General features: G+C 42.7%; 1 protein-coding gene and 1 non-coding gene across 6 annotated transcripts in view; both read left to right on the top strand.

Annotated features, from left to right (window-relative positions):
• Positions 1-23,175, top strand: part of LOC138763443 (xenotropic and polytropic retrovirus receptor 1 homolog) — a 379,170-nt gene that overhangs the window by 40,992 nt on the left and 315,003 nt on the right. The gene's annotated exons all lie outside the window — the stretch shown is intronic.
• LOC138765587 (U6 spliceosomal RNA) lies at positions 15,316-15,424 on the top strand. The gene has a single exon (XR_011358583.1). It is a non-coding gene; the product is annotated as a U6 spliceosomal RNA (small nuclear RNA).

The following is a 23,175-nucleotide window of genomic DNA, read 5'->3' as shown; positions in this document are numbered from 1 at the left end:
TTTCACCCCTTGCTTCTCAGGAGTACAGTATCTCTAACTGTGCCACAATATATTGAGACTCTGCTTTCATTGGCACTTTGAGGAAGAGTGTTCTAAAGACTCCACTCAGAGAAGAATGTTGCCATTTCTTTGTTTTGAATGGGTGACTCCATATTTTTAAATGGTTACCCTTAGTTCCAGATTATCCAACACAGGAAATGTCCTCTCCATATACACACTGATAAGACACTGAGTCCTTTGATATTTCAATTCAGTCACCTTTTCATCTATAATGGATGCAAGTGCAGCTTTTCCAATTTTGTGCTCATTTATGAGAAAATGATAGAATGCTTTTGTTTTAGAGCATAGGAGGCTGAGGAGGAGGATGTTCTGATAGAGGTATTCCAAATTATGAGAGGTGCAGATAGGATAAACAGTAAAAAAAAAATGTTTTCACGTGGCAGAGTTGTCCAAGAAAAAGGCTTAGATTTAAGTTGAGGGCAAAGAAAATTAGAGGGGATCTGTGGAATATTTTGTATCCAGAGAATAGTTGCAATCTGTAAAGCACGACCAGGTGATGAGGCAGGTATTCCCACACTATTTAAGCAAATCTAGACGAGCACTTGAACAGCTATGACTTCATAAACTGCAGCATTGTAAATGTGATTAGTGTGGTTGCTTGATGAGCACGAGGATCCAAAAGGCCAGTTTCAGTGCTGTATGATTCTGAGACCAGTGAATTGTGTAGATGCTGTGAACTGCAGATGCTGTGTCAGCAGTGTTGGGTGGTGGGGGTGGGGGGGGGGGGGGCAGGAAGAATAAATGTATTGAGATGTAGATGGAATAGTTTTTGTCCTGGATGATGTTGATTTTCTTGAGTACAGACAAAGCTATGCTTAGCCAGGCATGTGGAGTAGTGACTGTTTTTATCATGAACTTTGTATATGGTAGAAAGGTTTTGGGATGTTGGAAGGCAAATCACTCCCTGCAGGATATTTGGTCTCTAACCCGCTTTTTTTTTTGTCACATTAGTTATGTGTCCCGGTCCAATTGAGTAACCCCCCCCCCCCACCCCCCCCCCCCCGTTGTATTTTGGTCTTCGGCATCAAATTGATTAAATTGTTTTGTCACATGTACTGAGATATAGTGAAAAGCTTTATTTTTGCATTATCCAAGCAAGTCAATTCATACTTAGGTAGTGCAATAATATATCAAATGTCCAGGATATGGTGTATAGTAAATCAGAGTAAAGGGTATAGTGTTACAAAATAAAGTGCAGAGTATAGAGAAAAGTCTTGTTAAAACAGTGCAAGTCATCATCTTTTACCAGCGAGGTCCATTTTAGAGCCTGATAGCAGCAGGAATCTGGAGATTGAAGAGACGAATGCTTCTGACCCACTAGCTGAAGTCACAAGTCCAAGATGTCACTACAGTGTGATTTTATTTTGTGAGCTGCTCCTGATGGTACATTTTTTTTGTGAAGAAGTTCTACTGTGCTTCTACCCTCGTATATCAAGGGTAGGTGGTCAGACCTTTAGAGATGATCAGCAGTGAAGCAGCAACAGTGACATGGACCAACATTGGAATCAAGCCTGCGGCTCCCTTTGGATTTTCTGCTCTCAGCCAAGTCTGTCTGGAGAACTAGGCTGAGAGCACTGCAGGAAAGTTGGTGATTGAGAAGAGTGAGAGAAGACTAGTGCAAATGTGGACAAACTGAAGACAGGGTCCAACTTTAGCCAGGACAGTTAGACTGACGAGAGTGATGGTTGTGTTGGTTTATTATCAAAAAATATGCTGTTTATTTTTATTTAAATTTTAAACGGGAATTGCTTGTTGTGTTAAAGTCCAAATGCTCTGCTGTCGTGATTAAATCTTACTATATCCTGAGAACTTTTGTGTGGTAGTGAGATGGTTTGAACTTTTGGTGTCAAACAACCCCAAGTGGGATCCAGTTTACTGTGCTGCAGTGACCAGTTGCTATATTAAGATATTTGCATGATAGATATGACTTTTTCATTTTTGTTTGAGTATGTAATAGCATACTGATTATATTACTGAATTATTAATCCAGAAGTTTGGATCAATGAACTAGAATGTAAAATCTATTAAAGCCGTACGTGAATTTTAAATTAATTAAATAAAAAGCTTCCAAGAGACTTCCTGAAAACTATAGAGTTCACTAATGCCCTTTAAAGCAAGAAAAATTATGGCTTAAAAGCAATAGAAATGAGATTCGATTTCTGGATAACACTATTCCACATATTCAAAACCGCAGCAAAGAACACTTCGGGAAGGGCAATAAATGCAATAGCATTTGCAAAGTGAATCAGTAAAAATTATGCTTGATTTCTCTGAATCTGCTTCTCATCGTTTCATGGGAATCCCACTTTTGCTGCTTAATTGTCCTGTTTTTTGTAGTTTAGCAACTCACTGGTTGTGCCAGTACTTTCTCTGTTTGTGTGTTTCTTTTCCCTTTGCTCAGTGCCAGACTATAAAAATTGTAATGCAGAATTCTGAACATTTTTTTATTTTTCAATCATGAATGAAATTTTACTAATTTAAGGTGAATGCAATTTCTGAGTTTCCTATTCCCAATGGTAAGAAAGTTGTTAAAAGGTTTTTAGGAATGGCAGGATAGCACTCACAGATTCACCAGTAATTCGAACATTATGGAATCTCATGGATTTTTTGAAGTTATAAAACCAACCACAACTTGTTGAAAAGATTTCCCCTTGGTTTCTTTTTGTTTTGTTTTCTTTTAATGTCCAATCTGTTCTGCCAAGTGCAAGTGAAGACAAAAATGGAAGGTTAAGACGAACCAGTACAGACTCGAAAGGCCGACATGGCCTGTTTCCGCGCCATAAATGGTTATATGGTTATTGTTAATTTAATGAGATAGTTGGCAAATAACATGAAGAAAAGACAGGAGTTTGTTTGCACAACGTTGAAGTTGTAATGAGCTTTTTTCTGAGGAACTCTTTAATTTGTTTTTTAGAATGTACTTTTGATAGATTTTTTTCTACTCTTTCCTGATATAGAGACATGGGATAGAAACACTGAAAAATGATTGAAAGATTAACTTTTTTATATATAGAATGTATTTCTACTTGTATTTTTTTTCCTCCTCATACCTTGAAAAACAAGCCAATTTAAATCTAATTGTGATTTGTTTGCTTTACATTGTCTAGTAATCAAACTTGTGTTCTTGCTCAAAATTTTATGGCTCAACATGAGACCCAACAGCCCCCTATTCCCCTTCTCACTATGAGCTCCCTTCCCTGAATTTGATTTTGAGCATTTGAAGACCTTCATGGAATGTTAAATGCTTGATTACCTGCTCTGATAAATTTAATGTTAATTACATTCTGTGGCATTAAATCAACAAAAAATCCTTTAATATGAAGCCTCACACTTGAATGTCTAGCCTATCAATTCATTAAATGGGTGCTTGAGATGCAGATCGAAGAACTGAGATGCCTTCTGCCATAGACATTGACGAGCAAGTTGATGTTCTATGGTTTGAGTCATTGAGCATCTTCCTTTTGTGGAGCAGGTGGTCATGTCGTCCATGTCCTTTGCTGATTTTGTCGCAGGTTTCCCTCTATCTTTGAAAGAGATCAAAACCATGGATCTCCACTGCATGGTCAGTAATGAGGTATTAGCTCCCAACACATTATTTTAAATGAGATGAATGGTGCTGGTTGTAATTTTTTAAAAATCTCATAGTGGACTTTGGAAGCATGCCAAATGTGAATAAGAAGTAGCTTCAGTGTCTCTGCACACCTTTGATCTTTATATTGTGGCTGGAGGACCATGAATCAATCACTTTGTGATTTGTGTTTTGACTGTTCTCTTCATGGTTGTCTAACAAGTTTCTGAACCTTTAGTGCTCGTAATTAAAAAAAAATAAAAACCAGGTGTGAAACAGCACCCATATATTTGAGATGAGGCTCAGGCATAAGCTGACTTTACCAAAGAACAGACCACAATCAGTGAAGATTGGTAAGAACATCGCCACAATCTCTATCAGTACTGGAGCACCACCTGGCTGCATTCTTAACCCCCTGCTCTACTTCTATGACTATGTGGCTCAGTATGACAATAACACAATCTACAAATTTGCTGTTGATACTGTGGTAGTTGGTTGTATAAAAGGGGGGGGGGAGATGAGTCAACATAAAGGAGGGAGATTGGCTGAATGGTGTACCAACAACCTCATACTCAATGTCATCAAAACCAAGGAGTTCAGTGTGCTGACCAACTGCATAATGGCCTGTTATGGGGGCACCAGTCAATACCTGTAGAGAGCCATGGCCCCTGCAAAAGATAGTGGGCACAGCCAACTACATTATAGGCAAAACCTCACCCCACCATCGAGAAAATCTACATGGAATGCTGCATTGGAAAACAGCAGCAATACAGGATCCACACCGCCCAGGAAATGCTTTGATCTCGCTGTTGCCATCAGGGAAGGGGTATAAATGCGACAGGACACATAACACCAGGTTCAGGAACAATTGCTACCTTTCCACCATCAGACTCTAAGACAGAAAATTTAATCAGACTCATTTAAGGACTCTTACTTTCCACATCATTTATTATTGAATACAGTATTTATTTTCTATATTACACAGTAAGTTTATTTGCACTTTCTGTTCACATTTCTCTCTTATATACAGTATGTACCTTTTATAATATTTTAAATTTCTGTACATGTATTAAAATCTAAATACAGAAAATGACAATCATATAATTTCAAATCAATTATTCATGCTGCATATTATACCCCAATAAATCCCACCAACCCCTTCCTCCCCTAAATAATTCCCAAGAAAGATTAAGCAAAAGAAAGAAAAAGATAGAAATAAGAATACAGAAAAATTAAGAAAAAATAAAATCAAACCTGGTTACCAAAATATCACTACCATTCACACAACTTTGCCTTCTCAATATCGTCATTTATTTATTTCAAGGAGTTAGCAATGTTTTATAAATTAATACCTATGGTATTTAAAAAGTATATTTATTCCTTAAATTGTATTTAATTTTCTCAAGGGGTATGCAACTATATATTTCTGCCTGCCATCTTTCCATTCCTAAATGGGAATCTAATTTCACGTGACTGCTCCACATTTTCTTTCAACTGCTAAAGCAATTTTCATAAATAGCTTTTGGAAAAAAATTCAATTTCAATTTTCGCCTGATTGCCAAAGTATTACCCAATAGAAAAGTATTGGATCAGGTCTTGTTGTAGAAATTTTCCTAATTCTATCCAATATAGTCTCAGTTTTGTACATGGCCACGTAGAATGCAAAAAGGTACCTATCTCTTGACTAGACTTCAAACATTTATCTGATAAATCTGATTTTAATCTATTTAATTTTTTTGTGTACATTTCAGTATATACCTTGAGTACAGTTTTTTTTTACATAATTGATAAATAGAAATTCTGCCAGGCCCTCAGAAAAACAAATCTCAGGGTTGTATATGATGTTATGCATGTACTCTGATAATAAATTTGAACTTTGAAGTTCTTGTCCAGCTTCCTGGCTACTTAGATGGAACATTTCACTTCAAAGTCTCAGAACACTGGTAATTGTTAAGTTGCTTATGTGCTTCCTGTTGTCCTTCTCTGGCATTAATGTTAGTGATGTAATGTTGTCAACATGGATGAAATTTTGGGAAATTATGCAAGCTATTTCAGCTGTGTAAATGTTAAACAGGCTGACATATTGCCATAAATCCATGAGAGGAGCTGCTATTTGTATCTTTTTCTGAAATCCTTCCTTTGTATGTAAAGTGAATGTAAGGAACTGATTAGATCAACAATTCTCCCTCTGATGTTGAAAGTTCATTTGAGAGAGCAGTTTCGACTGCTATTTTTATCTGGTTAAGGATGAGCTACTTAATAGCTTTATAAGTTGAAGACAAAAGAACTTTTGGATGGTAACTTTTGGTGAGTCGTTTCCTTAATTTTAGTATAGTGATGGTTTTGGAATTGTGCAAAACTGGTATTATTTTTTACCAATAATTTATACATAGTCTGGCAAAGCACATTTTATAACTAGGGATTCTTGATATTTCTAGTAAATACCAAATTTATTAGCAGCCTCTTGAGCTCATCCACCACGATATGTTCACTTCAGTGATGAAGGCTATGTGAAAATGGTTTTGAGAGAAACTCTTTAAGAGAAAGCTCAGTTGCTATTTCACTTTGCTTAATTGGTCATCCTTATTACCCTTGGTTTAGCTGGGAGTTGGTTGGCTGCAGTAGTATTGTCATTGATCTTCAGCGCCTAATGAGAGCTGCGAGGCTCCAGTTGATAAGAATGGAAAATTCTGGATGCACTCAAAAGGTCAAGCAGCATCTGTTAGGATGGAAACAGATGATTTTTTCAGTTCAATGGTCCTTCATTGTTTTCTATTCTTTTTTTTTTAAATATTTTTATTGTTTAGCATATAAACTTACAAAATTTTAAGTAAAACACAGAATAAGTCATCTCATATACATACATGTTCAAAAAAAATGGATGGAACTACATTAGATAGTTCCTTAATCCACATAAGAAACAAGTTATTGAATTAATCTATGATAACTATGTTAAAACCCATATTTTCCAAATTAATCCAAATAAAAATTGATAAAAAGAATAAAAACTAAATCTAATCTACCCCTCCCTCTAATCAAGGTAACCTTTGTAAAAGAAGAGGGAAATTGTGGATCGGATAGTGACCTCCAGACATCGGACAGAGAATCTCCAGAATATTCAAAATTCTTAATTCTTCCAGTCATGATAGTATTCTATGAATGGGTTCCACATCTACATTTTTTGGGCTTGAAATCTCAACTCTCTTTCTTTACCCGTGGATGTGGCTTGACCTGCTGGGGGCCACCAACTTTCTCTATCTTGTTTTCAATTTTTCATCATATCCAGTTCTTTTCTCTAAATACTAATTGTTTGATTCCAAGTTAAAGCGTAGAGGTGTGGCGGCCCACAATTGTGGAGATTGGGCGGTACATTGCGCGGCAGCAGACACGGGCAGAGATTGCTAAAGTGATTCCCAGGACAACAAACCAGTGGGGGTAGAAGCTGAGGCAGCATCAGACCAACAGGCCTAAAATGGTGTTGGTCAAGCTGCCCAGCTAACTCAGCAGAAACAGGTTGGGGAAGAAGGGCATTCATATGCATGGATGTTCCCGCCAGCTATTGTTATTCATATGGCTGACTCAGTCAATCAACAAAAAAAACAGGAAATTTAGCAGCAACCTGTGGGTGTGGGTGTGGTGTGTGGGTGGGGTGTGTGGGTGGGGTGTGTGGGTGGGGTGTGTGGGTGGGGTGTGTGGGTGGGTGTGTGGGTGGGTGTGTGGTGTGTGTGTGGTGTGTGTTGTGTGTGTGTACAATTGGTGACCCGATTGTTTATAAGGAATCTAAACCTAGCGATGGAGAACGAAGCACCAGTCGGTCTGGAGCTCCAGACTTTCTGGACAGTTCGACCTGGTGTGTGGTTCAACCAGGCGGAGGCTCCTTTCCAGATTCGGGGCATCACAGCAGAGACCACCTGGTCAGCACCCTGGATCTGCAAGCAGAGTAGCCAACTTTATCCACAAGCCACTATCGGAAGACATTTACACCGCCTTCAAAAAGCTATTAACTGAGACATTCGGGCTCTCTCAGTGAGAGCAAGGAGCATGTTTTCCCCACCTGGATGGGCTTGGAGACAGATCCCCATCGGCACTCATCAACGAGATGCTGGCCCTCCTGCGAGATGAGCAGCCCGGCATCATGTTTGAATAGGCGTTTCTGGGACAGATGCCTGAAGACATCTAACTGCTCCTGGCAGATGCAGATTTCATCGATCCCCAGAAAGTCGCAGCACAGGCAGACATTCTGTGGAAACAAAAACAGAAGTGCTCAGCTACCGTGGGGCTCGTAAAGAAGTACCGCAATCAGACCAGAGCAGTCCCAAGCAAGGAACAGCAGACGAGAGGCAGGAGAGAGAGTCCAGTGACAGATGGTGCTTCTACCATTGGAAATGGGGCACCAAGGCCCGCTGATGCCAGTCCCCCTGCGAGTTCCAGGGAAATGATAAGGCCAGCTGTCGCTGATGGCCATGATGGCTGCCCACCAAGAGAGCCTCTTATACATCTGGGACCGCCTGTCTGGCAGACGCTTCCTGGTGGATACAGGAGCAGAGGTCAGCTCCTGTATACCCTCAACAGGATTGGACACTAGGCGCAGGTTAGCGGGACCCACGTTGAGAGCTGCCAACAACAGCAGTATACGGACCTATGGTACTCGTAGGGTCGAGGTGCAGTTGGTGGGCAGTCAATTCTCGTGGGAGTTCACATTGGCCGCAGTGGAACAGCCACTCCTCGGAGCGGATTTCCTGCGAGCCCACAGCCTCCTAGTGGACCTTGAGGGTAAGTGACTCATCCACACCGAGACCTACCAGACCATCGCACTGAGGGGCGCTAGGTTTCCGACAGTGCACTTGGACTCAGTTCTCAGCTCACAGGTTGAGTTGTCCAAGGTGCTAGTGGGATTCCCGGCAATCCTTTCCCCTCAGTTCACAGCGGAGATGCCTCGACAAGGCGTCAGACTTCACATCCTGACCAAGGGCCCACCTCTCCATGCAAGGGCGAGATGACTTCCCCGGAGAAGCTCCGAGTGCCCAAGGAAGAGTTCCACAAGCTCGAGGAGTTGTTCGACAGTCAGATAGCCCATGGACCTCACCCCTGCACATGGTGCCTAAAGCAAATGAGGACTGGAGAACATGTTGTGACTATTGCTGGCTCAATGAAGTCGCCACCCTGGACCATTATCCTGTGCCACACATCCAGGATTTTGCAGCAAACCTGCACGGGGCAACAATATTCTCAAAAGTGGACCTCGTGCGACGATATCACCAGATCGCAGTGCATTCTGATGACATCCCTAAGACGGCCATCATCACTCCAGTTCTTGAGGATGTCATTCGGGCTCAAAAATGCAGGATAGACATTACAGCGACTGATGGACGCAGTGGGCTGAGACATGGACGGCACTTTCATCTACCTCGACAATATCCTCATGGCAAGTTGAACCCAACAGGAATACCTTCAGCACCTTTGAAATCTCTGTAGTCGTCTGCAGGAGTTTGGCATCATCATCAACCTGGCAAAATGCCAGTTGGCCTGAACACCATCGATTTCCTGGGCCATAGGATTACAAAGGACGGGGCCACACCACTGCCCGACAAGGTAGAGGCCATCCGCAGCGTCCTGAAGCCCAGCACAATCAAAGATCTGCAGGAGTTCGTGGGGATGATAAACTTTTACCGCAGCTGCTCGAGTGATCCGCCCTCTGTTCATCCTGATGTCTGGCCTGGGACGACGAATCCGCACCTGCATTTGTGGAAACCAAAGAAGCCCTGGCCAAAGCTGCACTCCTGACCAATCCCAGACCAGATGCACCCACTTCCCTCACAGTCAATGCCTCAGGAATAGCAATTGGTGGAGTCATGGAGCAGCAAATAGAAGGAAGTTGGTACCCATTAGCTTTCTTCGGCAAACATCTGCAACCCCCTGAACTCAATAGAGAGCTGCTGGCACTGTACTTAGCCATCTGCCACTTCCGATAATTTCTTGAGGGAAGGTCTTTCACAGACCACAAACCACTGACTTTTGCCCTGGCTAAAATCTCCGATCCCTTGTCAGCCCACCAATGGAGGCACTTGTCTTGCATCTCAGAGTACACCACCGATGTCCAGCACATCTCGGGCAAAGACAACGTGGTTGCGGACACCTTGTCAAGACATAGCATCCACTCCCTGGTCAATGGTGTGGACTTCACAGCACTGGCAGTGATACAGCAGCAGGATGACAAGATCCCGCAATACAGGACTTTGGCTTCAAGATGTTCCAGTTGGCACATGTACTACCACCCTCCAGTGTGACGTGGCCACTGGGCAGGTTCGACTTATTGTCCCAATGGCATGGAGGTGACAAGTTTTTGACTCCATCCATGGGCTGGCACACCCATCCATCAGGACAACGGTCCGGCTGGTGGCCAGCAAGTATGTGTTGCATGGATTGCAGAAACAAGTCCAGGGGTGGACCAAGATGTGTACGCAGTGCCAAACATCCAAACTGGAGTGATGCACCAAGGTCACCCCACAGCCTTTCGAGCCAACGGAATGCAGGTTTGACCACATTCACGTGGACCTAGTTGGACCTTTTCCAGTCTCAGGGTTTCCGCTACCTGTTCACAGTGGTCGACTATTTCTCCCGGTGGCCAGAAGCAATCCCCCTGACCAGCACATCCACCAGGTCCTGTGCCAAAGCACTCCTCTTGTCCTGAATTGCAAGATTCGGACTGCCACAGCACATCACTTCTGACCAAGGTGCTCAGTTCACCTCCAGATTGTGGACTGATATTGCCAACCTGTGGGGAGCTCAGCTACGCCATATGACGGCATGCCACCCGCAAGCCAATGACATGGTGGAGTGTTTCCACAGGCACCTCAAGACTGCCCTCATGACCAGACTCAAGGGCTCCGTGGGTGTACTACTGGGCATCCGAACTGTGCTGAAAGAAGACCTCCACGCATCCTCCACTGAACTTGTCTACAGAGACCCCCTCACGGTTCCCAGGGATTTCGTTCCAGCGGGCAGCAGGAGGAGGCAATCACCTTCCTGGACAGACTGGCGAAAAGGTCAGTCACCTGGCTTTGATCCCACCTTCCAGACACGGACAAGTCAACTCCAACATCCTCAAAGAACTCAAGGATTGTGAGTACATGTTTGTATGCAGAGGACCCCACCGTTCACCAATGCAGAAGTCATACGAAGGTCCCACCTTCGAGCTGGACGTTGGTGATAAACCAAAGGAAATAGACTCAAGCCTGCCCACACAGACCCAGGAGAACCCATGGAGACACCAACACCTCAAAAGACTTTGGGGACTATACCTACGGACACTATAGACCGCAATTGCGGGCCACCATATAAGCCCCTCCAGAACCGGCATTACAGAGATCGGGCCGGCATATCGCGCAGCAGCAGACGCGGACAGAGATCGCTAAAGTGACTCCCAGGACAATGAACCGGCAGGGGTAGAAGCTGAGGTTGGTCAAGCTGCCCAGCTACCTCAGCAGAAACAGACCTGGGAAGAAGGGCATTCATATGCATGGATGTTCCCTCCCCTATTGTTATTCATATGGTTGACTCAGTCAATCAACAAAAATGGCGGGAACTTGAACAGTATAAAAGCAGCTTTTCCAGCCCTAATAGAGTGAGCTTATTAACCTCTGCGTGCGTGCGTGCGGCCCTTGATGTTGTTTCTACCCATATATTCCTCAAAAAAAAGTACTAAACCCTCCCTACCCTGTGACCCTCTATTTTTCTTTCATCCATATGCCTGTCTAAGAGTCTTAAATGCCATTAATGTTTCAGTGTCCTCCAGCATCCCTGCAAGGCATTCCAGGCACCCATAACTCTCTGTGGGGGGAGGGGGAAGAAAAACTTTCCCCTGATATCTCCTCTAAACTTCTCCTCCTCCCCCCCCCCCCCCCTTTAACTTTGTACATGTCCTCTTGTGCTTATGTGGGTAAAATTCCTCTACATTAATTTACTGGTCAACTTTAGCCTCATTGCCTCCTACTTTAAATGGATTAAGGTTACTTTTTTAAAAGCACATAGAAATTTGATAAGCTTGCTAACTTGTGCATGGATAGATTTAAGTTTTTGTTGTGCCCGTCCATTAATGAAGGCATCACTTAATGAGGTGCAGTACTACAGCTGTCTGCCTTTCGGTACATTGCTGATATGTATATGCCATGGGGCTGATGAGCAAGGGATTCATTTATAATTTGTCTGTTGGTATTTACTGCTATTGAGGTTACAGGTTGGGCCTCTTGTCCGAGGTGTACATTAATTGATCCTCTTACCATTCAGAATCAGGATTTATTGTCATGGCCAAGTCATATAAGTTTGTGATTTGCAGCAGCATCACAGTGTAAACATTCATCTAAAACCCTCTTACAACATTAATATAGAAAAAAATTAACAGTGCATAAGAAGTAAGGCAGTGTCTTTGGTTCATTGATTATTCAGGAATCTGATGGCAGCGGGGAAGAAACTGTCCACGTGCCTTTGAATTCTCATCTCTAGGCTCCTGTACCTTTTTCACAATGGTAGCAAAGTGAAGAGAGAATGGTCTGGGGGGTGGGGGTCTTTGAGGATAGAGACTGCTTTTTTAAGCCATGTAAATGTCCTCGACGGAGTGAAGTCTGGTGCCTGTGATGTCGCAGGCCGAGTTAACAACTCTCTGGAGTTTATTCTTGTCCTGAGAGTTGACACCTCCATACTAGGCAGTGATTCAGCCAGCCAGGTTGTTCTCTATGGCACACCTTTAGAAGTTTACGTGAGTCTTTGATGGCCTACCAAATCTCCTCAGAAGCCTCACAAAGTAAAGCCGCTGGGTGTATAATGAGTAGAACGGTGGGTTAGGCACTCGTCCTTGGGGTGCACCAATGTTGATAATTCGTGAAAAGGAGACATTGTTCCCACTCCATACTGATTGTGGCCTTTCATTGCGAAAGTCAAGGATCCATTTGCAAACGTGGCTACAGAGGCCTAGAGTTTGTAGCTTCTTGACCAGCCGTGAAGGATTAATGGTATTAAGGACTGAACTGTAGTCGGCCTTCAATTGCAACCAAGCAATTCCTCATTGCATTACTGAGCTCCCATGCTGAGTGAAACTTAGGCTCGAAAGTGTTCTCTGTCTGAGTCTGGGATCTTCTTTCTTTCTTTGGCTTGGCTTCGCGGATGAAGATTTATGGAGGGGGTAAAAAGTCCACGTCAGCTGCAGGCTCGTTTGTGGCTGACAAGTCCGATGCGGGACAGGCAGACACGATTGCAGCGGTTGCAGGGGTTAATTGGTTGGTTGGGGTTGGGTGTTGGGTTTTTCCTCCTTTGTCTTTTGTCAGTGAGGTGGGCTCTGCGGTCTTCTTCAAAGGAGGTTGCTGCCCGCCAAACTGTGAGGCGCCAAGATGCACGGTTTGAGGCGTTATCAGCCCACTGGCGGTGGTCAATGTGGCAGGCACCAAGAGATTTCTTTAGGCAGTCCTTGTACCTTTTCTTTGGTGCACCTCTGTCACGGTGGCCAGTGGAGAGCTCGCCATATAACACGATCTTGGGAAGGCAATGGTCCTCCATTCTGGAGACGTGACCCACCCAGCGCAGCTGGATCTTCAGCAGCGTGGACTCGATGCTGTCGACCTCTGCCATCTCGAGAACTTCGACGTTAGGGATGTAAGCGCTCCAATGGATGTTGAGGATGGAGCGGAGACAACGCTGGTGGAAGCGTTCTAGGAGCCGTAGGTGGTGCCGGTAGAGGACCCATGATTCGGAGCCGAACAGGAGTGTGGGTATGACAACGTCTGGGATAGAGAGGGGATGGATGGGAAATAAAGTTGGTGATGCAGAAATTTTCTGGTGGTAACTGTGTAATCCTAAAGGGTCCTTTTTTAACAATGACCTGATTACATTTTGGCTGCTTGATATATGGGTCTAATTTTTTTTAAATTCTTTGAAGTTGCTTTTAAATGAATGAATGACAAAAGCATGCCAATTATCCAGAGCTAATATAGGGTCCAATTAGATGGCTTTCCACTTGCTTCCCACCCTCCCCAAAAAAGATAGTTGTGAAACATCACCAAAGGTTTCTGTAACAATTACCAATGAAATGCTGTATGAATATATGAAGACTGGTCATGTTTTCTACAGTGTGCATGAATGATAACTGTAGGGCACATATTTCAACACAATTGTCATCAAGGAGAAAATCTGTCAGTGCCTCTACTTTTTTAGGAGTTTGGGGAGATTTGGTATGGCATTAAAAAACCTTTGCAAACTTATATGGATGTGTAATGGAAAGGGTGCTTACTGGCTACAGCATGGCCTTGTATGGGGACATCAGTATCTTTGAGCAGAAAGGTCTGCAAAAGGTAGTGGACATAGCCCACTAGTACATCACAGGCAAAATTCCCCCCACCATCGAGAAAATGTATATGGAATGCTGTTTTTGGAGAGCAGCAGCAATCATCATCAAGGATCCACACCATCCAGGACAGCTCTATTCTCGCTGCTGCCAGAACAAGACTCATACCAGCAGGTTCAGGAACAGTTGCTACCTCTCCACCATCAGACTCTGCAACAACAAACTCAGAGACTCATTTAAGGACTCTCCGCATTATTTATTATTGAATATTTATTTTCATATTCCTTCAGCCAGCTCCCCACCATGACTATCAGCCCCCCCCCACATCTCCATCGGGCACACAAAACGGTCAACCAGTTTACCTATCTCGGCTACACCATTTCATCGGATGCAAGGATCGAGAACGAGATAGACAACAGACTCGCCAAGGCAAATAGCGCCTTTGGAAGACTACACAAAAGAGTCTGGAAAAACAACCAACTGAAAAACCTCAAAAGATTAGCGTATACAGAGCCGTTGTCATACCCACACTCCTGTTCGGCTCCGAATCATGGGTCCTCTACCGGCATCACCTACGGCTCCTAGAACGCTTCCACCAGCGTCGTCTCCGCTCCATCCTCAACATTCATTGGAGTGACTTCATCCCTAACATCGAAGTACTCGAGATGGCAGAGGCCGACGGCATCGAATCCACGCTGCTGAAGATCCAACTGCACTGGGTAGGTCACGTCTCCAGAATGGAGGACCATCGCCTTCCCAAGATCGTGTTATATGGCGAGCTCTCCACTGGCCACCAAGACAGAGGTGCACCAAAGAAGAGGTACAAGGACTACCTAAAGAAATCTCTTGGTGCCTGCCAAATTGACCACCGCCAGTGGACTGATCTCGCCTCAAACCCGTGCATCTTGGCGCCTCACAGTTCGGCGGGCAGCAACCTCCTTTGAAGAAGACCGCAGAGCCCACCTCACTGACAAAAGACAAAGGAGGAAAAACCCAACACCCAACCCACCAATTTTCCCTCGCTGCAACCGTGTCTGCCTGTCCCGCATCGGACTTGTCAGCCACAAACGAGCCTGCAGCTGACATGGACATTACCCCTCCATTAATCTTCGTCCGCGAAGCCAAGCCAAAGAAAAGAATAAGTAGAAATTCTGCTGGCCCACAGGAAAAAGAATCTCTGGGTTGTATGTGCTATCATGTATGTATTCTGAAAATACTTTGGACGTTGAACTTTATTTTAACAATATTATGAACTGCTGAATTCTATAGAGAATCTGGGAAAAGCAGCTAGTGTTTGTACAACAAGCTATGGCTGCAGTTGCAAGGTTAAAAATCCATCAAAAGTACACAACTTGTGTGCTCGCTTCGGCCGCACATATACTAAAATTGGAATGATACAGAGAACATTAGCATGGCCCCTGTGCAAGGATGACACGCAAATTCGTGAAGCGTTCCATAATTTTTTAAAAAAGTACACAACTTGTGTAGACTGATTCCTCATGGTCATCCTGAAAGGAACTTTGACTGATTAACTCTTCAATGATATACAGAATTTGTTGTTGGTTACGCTATTATTATTAAATTTGCTGTTGTCTGTGGATTAAAAGTAGGATTTTATCATCTCTAATTGAAAGAAGGGATTGTCATTGCATTGATTATTTTTGTGATTTTTATTTTAGAATAAATATATTTGGTGTCGACTGAACGATGATTCATTCTCTTTGAGCTGACAATAACGGTTCCTGGAATACTGTATATGAAAACAGACAAACCTTTTATTTGTGAGACTTATTCTGTTCAAAGATCAGTGCATGCTGATTAAAGTTACATTTCATGTATAATAATATATACAGGCAGATTGAAAAGAGAAGACTTTTCAAATCCCATTTTGTATTTCCAACTTTGCAGAATAAAACAGTAACTCAATTTTTTTTTTCTTTTACCATCGCCAAATCAAATAATTGAATTTCTTTTAGGTGCGAGGTTTAAACAAACTAGCGTCGTGACATTCTGCCTTCCTTGTCTGACCAACCTTTGGTGGAAATCAAATTGCTTTGATGAAAGATTTATTTCAGTAGACAGCATTAAGGGAGTGGTTGTGAAGATGACCTGATGAACAGAAAGGAAATAGAGGATAATTTTGATTGAATTTATGCAGGGATGGAAGTGTTGCCTAGGAGACCACTTGAAATTCACAGAGATTGGAAATCGAAAAGTTGGGTATTTAGGTACATTCTGCTTCACATAAGTATAAGGATAGGTGTTCAGGAATAAAAAATAAGGGATGAATTATAAAATAGAAATTGCAATGATGGAAATATAGTGAATAGGATTAGGTGTTGTTTGACAAAGGAATTGAAACGAAAGCTGTTTTTCAAATTTCAGTTTGTGTGCTGTGTATTTCTATTATTTTCTATTTCCTCAAACTGACAACACAATTTTTTTATTGCTAAATTAAGCATTTTATAGTATGTCACTTTTTTTTCCAGTTATGATTCCTTCATTTATAAATAATTCAGTATTGTAATTTGACATTTAATGGAATTGCCTGCAGGTGTTCTATTTTTCCTAATCAGAATTTTAAAAATTCCAGTCTGAATTCATGGATAAAATGAGATATCACCTCTTCTCCAGTGAGCAATTTTCTGCCATCACATTGTTAGAGAAGAACCTTGATTTGATAATTGTGTGCAGTGGTTTGAAAGAAGTGATTTGATGCTCAGATTGTAGAGGAGTGTTTTTTTGCTTGCAAACCACATGCACACCATTAAGAGACAGGACCAGCTTCAAAAACATTGGAATGATTGTGAAACAAAGTTTCAGACATTTTCATTAGCTTTAAGCACGCATGCATGTCTCCACTCTGGCGGCTCTTTATAATTTGTTTTAATCTATTTTCATTACCTTTTCCCTGTCTTTTAAAACCTCCCTTCTCCCCTTCCCCACCCCCCATCACACTTCCTGAGGTTAAGTAGGACATTGAATTGATTGCGTGCAGTATACTGTCTTTTCTTTGTTGGAATTCTGCAAAGATAGAACTGTGAATGTTTATTACTTCATGGTAGTAAAACTTGTAATATTTATGGTAATGATAAATATCACCGGAATATTATTATACATTTAGATAGAAAGCAGATGGTTTTAATCAAAAGATGTCAGTTAATGATGGTTTTGTAGCTTTTTTTGCTGAATATTTCAATTGTACCATATATATGGAATAATTCTTCATTGGAGGTGGACCATTAAGAAAAATTAGCGATAGAATTATTTGTAATCTGAGACATTGCTTAGAGTTTTAAAAAATTGACTTTAGAAAACACAGATGGTTGTGTAGAAATAGTGGGCAAAAAAAAGTCAACATTTCAGGTTGAATCCTTCATCAAGACTTCTTTTTCTCCCATTGATAATGCTTAGCCCACTGAATTGCTCCAGATTCATTTGGTCCCTCTTAAAACCAGTTTACTATTCCTCTGCAGTCTCTTCAAGGCATGCCATCTTTCAAGAAATTTTCCTCCTCTCTTCGGGAGTTCTGTGACTCCCTCATTCATTGCTCCCTGCCTGTAGTTTTCCTCTGCTCTCTTGCTCTCCAACCATGTTCTGACAAGTTGATGTCTGGTGTTACAAGTCCAAAGGATCCCAAAACCCAGCAGCAATAGACATTCACCAAGACAAGTAGCTACTTAAATAAAAGTTGTTTTTAATTATCTTTAAACATGAAAACAGAATCAAACTTTAACTTTTCTCTATTAACTTAACTAAACCCAACTTAACCTCCTTCTAATTCTAAGCACACGTGTATGTTATGTGTGTAAATGTAAGAAAAGTTCTTTGGTTCACAGTTCAATGTCACTTCTCATTCTTCCAAATTTTCTTGTTGGAGGCAATTCTCATACTGTGCACAGACTTTAACATGTATAAAGTTCACCAGGCTTTGGTGCTCAGGAAGATTCTCGTAGGGTTTGCGGAGAGAGATTTGTTGTTCCAGGATTTCCACAACTGAGGTACCACCATTAGTCACCTCAATGTCTCGCTGATGAAACTTGCCTGTGAGAAACAGAAGTCTCTTCTCTTTGGCTTGGCTTCGCGGACGAAGATTTATGGAGGGGTAATGTCCACGTCAGCTGCAGGCTCGTTTGTGGCTGACAAGTCCGATGCGGGACAGGCAGACACGGTTGCAGCGGTGGCAAGGGAAAATTGGTTGGTTGGGGTTGGGTGTTGGGTTTTTCCTCCTTTGTCTTTTGTCAGTGAGGTGGGCTCTGCGGTCTTCTTCAAAGGAGGTTGCTGCCCGCCGAACTGTGAGGCGCCAAGATGCACGGTTTGAGGCGTTATCAGCCCACTGGCGGTGGTCAATGTGGCAGGCACCAAGAGATTTCTTTAGGCAGTCCTTGTACCGCTTCTTTGGTGAACCTCTGTCACGGTGGCCAGTGGAGAGCTCGCCATATAACACGATCTTGGGAAGGCGATGGTCCTCCATTCTGGAGACGTGACCTACCCAGCGCAGTTGGATCTTCAGCAGCGTGGATTCGATGCTGTCGGCCTCTGCCATCTAGAGTACTTCGATGTTAGGGATGAAGTCGCTCCAATGAATGTTGAGGATGGAGCGGAGATAACGCTGGTGGAAGCGTTCTAGGAGCCGTAGATGACGCCGGTAGAGGACCCATGTTTCGGAGCCGAACAGGAGAGTGGGTATGACAACGGCTCTGTATACGCTAATCTTTGTGAGGTTTTTCAGTTGGTTGTTTTTCCAGACTCTTTTGTGTAGTCTTCCAAAGGCGCTATTTGCCTTGGCGAGTCTGTTGTCTATCTCGTTGTCGATCCTTGCAGCTGATGAAATGGTGCAGCCGAGATAGGTAAACTGGTTGACCGTTTTGAGTTTTGTGTGCCCGATGGAGATGTGGGAGGGCTGGTAGTCATGGTGGGGAGCTGGCTGATGGAGGACCTCAGTTTTCTTCAGGCTGACTTCCAGGCCAAACATTTTGGCAGTTTCCGCAATACAGGACGTCAAGCGCTGAAGAGCTGGCTCTGAATGGGCAACTAAAGCGGCATCGTCTGCAAAGGGTAGTTCACGGACAAGTTGCTCTTGTGTCTTGGTGTGAGCTTGCAGGCGCCTCAGATTGAAGAGACTGCCATCCGTGCAGTACCGGATGTAAACAGCGTCTTCATTGTTGAGGTCTTTCATGGCTTGGTTCAGCATCATGCTGAAAAAGATTGAAAAGAGGGTTGGTGCGAGAACACAGCCTTGCTTCATGCCATTGCTCTCAGACAGCTCCAAGAAAAGTGCAGAGAACAAAACAAAGGACTCTACATCACCTTTGTTGACCTCACCAAAGCCTTCGACACCGTGAGCAGGAAAGGGCTTTGGCAAATACTAGAGCGCCTCGGATGCCCCCCAAAGTTCCTCAACATGGTTATCCAACTGCACGAAAACCAACAAGGTCGGGTCAGATACAGCAATGAGCTCTCTGAACCCTTCTCCAGAAACAGAAGTACCTTCACAGAAATTGCTCGAGACAAAAATTGAGAACAAAGAACATTTATAATACAACAATGCAAAGTTGGGTGCTTTCCCCTTACCCTGGGAATACACACACACACACTGGGCTCACCTAACTTTTATACAGTTGATTTCAGTATAGAAATACCCTCCCCCTTACATTCTTCTGTCTCCTGGATGAGTTTGGCATTAGGCAATCCTGTCTGCCTACGTGCTGTTTCTGTGGAACCAGGGCCAGGGGGTATCCTGTCGGTGTCCTATCATGTCATTGTCCTTATTGTCCTTATTCACAAACCTGCCTTTGTCCTTATTCACACCTTCCCGACCCTCAGGGTTTACTAACTTCTTATATGCAGAACTTGCTAATTCTGTCTAAGGCTTACTAATTACATATGTGGAACTTGGTGATTCTGTCTAAAGGCTAGAAGACCCTTATCTTATTCAGACCAACTTACTTCCTACATTCTATTATCTACCCTTATCCTATTCATACTGGCTTTCTTTGGCTTGGCTTCGCGGACGAAGATTTATGGAGGGGGTAAAAAGTCCACGTCAGCTGCAGGCTCGTTTGTGGCTGACAAGTCCGATGCGGGACAGGCAGACACGATTGCAGCGGTTGCAGGGGAAAATTGGTTGGTTGGGGTTGGGTGTTGGGTTTTTCCTCCTTTGTCTTTTGTCAGTGAGGTGGGCTCTGCGGTCTTCTTCAAAGGAGGTTGCTGCCCGCCAAACTGTGAGGCGCCAAGATGCACGGTTTGAGGCGTTATCAGCCCACTGGCGGTGGTCAATGTGGCAGGCACCAAGAGATTTCTTTAGGCAGTCCTTGTACCTTTTCTTTGGTGCACCTCTGTCACGGTGGCCAGTGGAGAGCTCGCCATATAACACGATCTTGGGAAGGCGATGGTCCTCCATTCTGGAGACGTGACCCATCCAGCGCAGCTGGATCTTCAGCAGCGTGGACTCGATACTGGCTTTATTAATTACACATATATCCATACTAGCTTTCTTCATCTCTCATATTTTCATATTAGTTTTACTCATCTCTCACATTGCCCCATCAGGGTTCTCCAGATGATAACCTCTCTTTCAGGCTACCACCACAGAGTTCCTTTCTGTTCCACTTATTCCAAGAGAAACATCAGACAGATAGCACTTCCAACCATCTACCGCTCTGGAGTTTGTTTCCATTTCAACAAGCTTCCTGGCTTGCACTGTTCAGCTGCTTTCAGTGTCATACACACTGGCTGAGAGAGCTTGTTTAACTGTCTCTCTCTAATCTTAGATACCAACTGCCAGAAAGCCCATGTGACTCTCTCACTTGCAAAACCTCTGACCTTCTCCAGCAAATAGGAGTTCATCTTCTTGGTCAAGCTATTGTCTTTAGGTAAACAAAAACCCAGGAGTGACCTTTCTGTGCACTCTGTCAAAACCCTTGGAAAGAGCTTTTTACGGCCAGAGCATTTCCTGCTTGTTGCTTTAATTCCGTCATTTCAATTAGCACCTACTTGTGAAATGTGCACAGCATTCTCCATAGTTTCTGTAAAGTTACTGAATATGAATTCTTCAATATTTCAAATAAGATCACTTTTAAAGTGTGTGTATATATGTAACCTACTAATTTTACCAATTTCTCCCAAATACATCTACAAATATTCTATCACACTGGATCCAATCCAAAATGTCAACAATTCTTTTTCTCCCACTCAGGTATTTTTTATGGTGTAACGCTGCCTTGAAGGCAGCTCAATGAAAAGAAAAAAAGTTGAACTTACCTTTTTATGGATAAGGCTTACAAGGCAGATCCAGCATTGCTTTTAATTCAGCAGCGTCTGGAGCCGTCTTCTGGAGCTGAGGGAGGTGGGGTGAGTGGTGTAGTAGCTCCACCATCACCATGACAACATCCATACATGCCGAGAAGGTAAAGCCGCCTACACCCGAAATGACAACCTAAGACCAGGTAAGTGTGTTGGTAGAGATTGGTTCGAGGAGTCTTGGGACTCCGGCAGATCTTTTTCAAAATTAATTAGCTTTATTATAGCATGTGGAATTTAAAATATCCTGTTCTTGGGTCAGCATTACATTATCAGCCTACTCCTTTGCAGCTGCTTCCAGCAGCATTGCCTTCATTGAGGAGGTGGAGAGAGTTGTCCACCTCTGACTTTACCCCCCTAGGAGGATCGGAATCCACCTCCTGAATCGCCCTTGGTGCTTTCAACAAGGTAAGTTAAGCGATGTAAAGGTAGAGAAAGCTGCCTTTGTATTTGCTTTTTTTCACTATAAAGATGCCTATTGACTAAGCTCCTCCAGCATATTTTTTTTGCTACAGATTCCTGCATCTGCAGTCTCTCCTATGTTACCATTAATTAGAGTGCTGTTTCAAAGAGAGAAGAATTCACTATGCAAACATTTTGGAGGATACAGTGAAAATGCAAGTTTTGTAAACAAAATACAGTAAAATCCTGGTATCTGGCACCTATGGGGATTGGTAGATGCCGTATGTATATCTTTTGGTTTAAAACTAGAGACTTATTCTCATAATGCCTAACTAATACACCTGCATTTAGGATTAACAGTTTAAAAGACAAAAATACTATACTGTACTTGCACTAAACAAACTTCACTTACATGAATATATAAACCTTTATTTTGAGTCACATTCTTTGAAAACATTTAACTGTCACTGCATCTGCAGGTTTCTCCCCTCCACTGAGCCACCTGAAAGATGAACAATAACATCATAGATAATTAAACCCCTCCCCCACCAAAGTTTACAGATAAAAGTCTCTGAAGGGGGTGACTCAAGGATAAGAAGACCATTTAATAGAGTCACCCCAATAGCAAGTGGCATCAACCAGGTTTTCATTCTAGATGACGCTTTTGTTGTTTCACACAATTTTATTCAAATATCTTCTCTGACCAAAGCATAACACAGGCACTTCACTGGCTGATTATTTGCTCCTATCTCCAGAGAACATTTATTTTTACAATTTTAAACTTGTATATTTTTAACCTAATCTTATTTATTTAAATGTTTTAAATTTATTTTCCTCAAATTATTTTCTGGCGGTTGCTTGAGACTACGGTTGCTTAAAATTTTGATACCAAGAGTTTACTATATTCAGAACATTTACTAGAGAGCAATTCTTTAGTGAGAGCAGTACAAATATTTAAAATAACCAATGTACATTTACAGTGCATGTACAATTAAGTATAATTACAATTAGTGCAAGTCATTTTAAGCAGGTCTCTGGATATTTTTTTCCATTTTCGTGCAATGATTCGTGCAATGATTCGTGCAAATATTTAAATCTCTGTAAGATAGTTGGAAGACCTTGTAGCAATTTGATACAGGCACAGTTAGATGATGTTGTTATTCTTTATTTACACAGGGAATTCACAAAAAAATGGCACACACTGACAAACTAACGTGCACAGCACATAGGCTCGCTATACCAAGAAACGAGGTTTTAACTTCTTTAGCACCCACTACCCACAGGCATGATATACCGTGTAACTAAATGAGTACATGCACATGAACCTGATCTCCAGTGTTGCCACTGCTGGGGATCCGTGACAGGCCCATTGAAGTTGGCCTTCCAGAGCTGCCTGTGGTTCACAGCCAGGAGTTCAGCAATGGTCACAACTAATGAATACATACATCACTACTAAACATTCTTAATTCCCAATTGGGAACTCAAGAGTTAAACACACAGTACTCACCAA

The sequence above is a fragment of the Narcine bancroftii genome, chromosome 5 (genome assembly GCF_036971445.1).
Source record: "Narcine bancroftii isolate sNarBan1 chromosome 5, sNarBan1.hap1, whole genome shotgun sequence".
In the NCBI taxonomy this organism is placed as follows: domain Eukaryota; kingdom Metazoa; phylum Chordata; class Chondrichthyes; order Torpediniformes; family Narcinidae; genus Narcine; species Narcine bancroftii.
The sequence above is the reverse complement of the archived record's forward strand: the minus strand, read 5'-3'. Positions and strand labels throughout refer to the sequence as shown.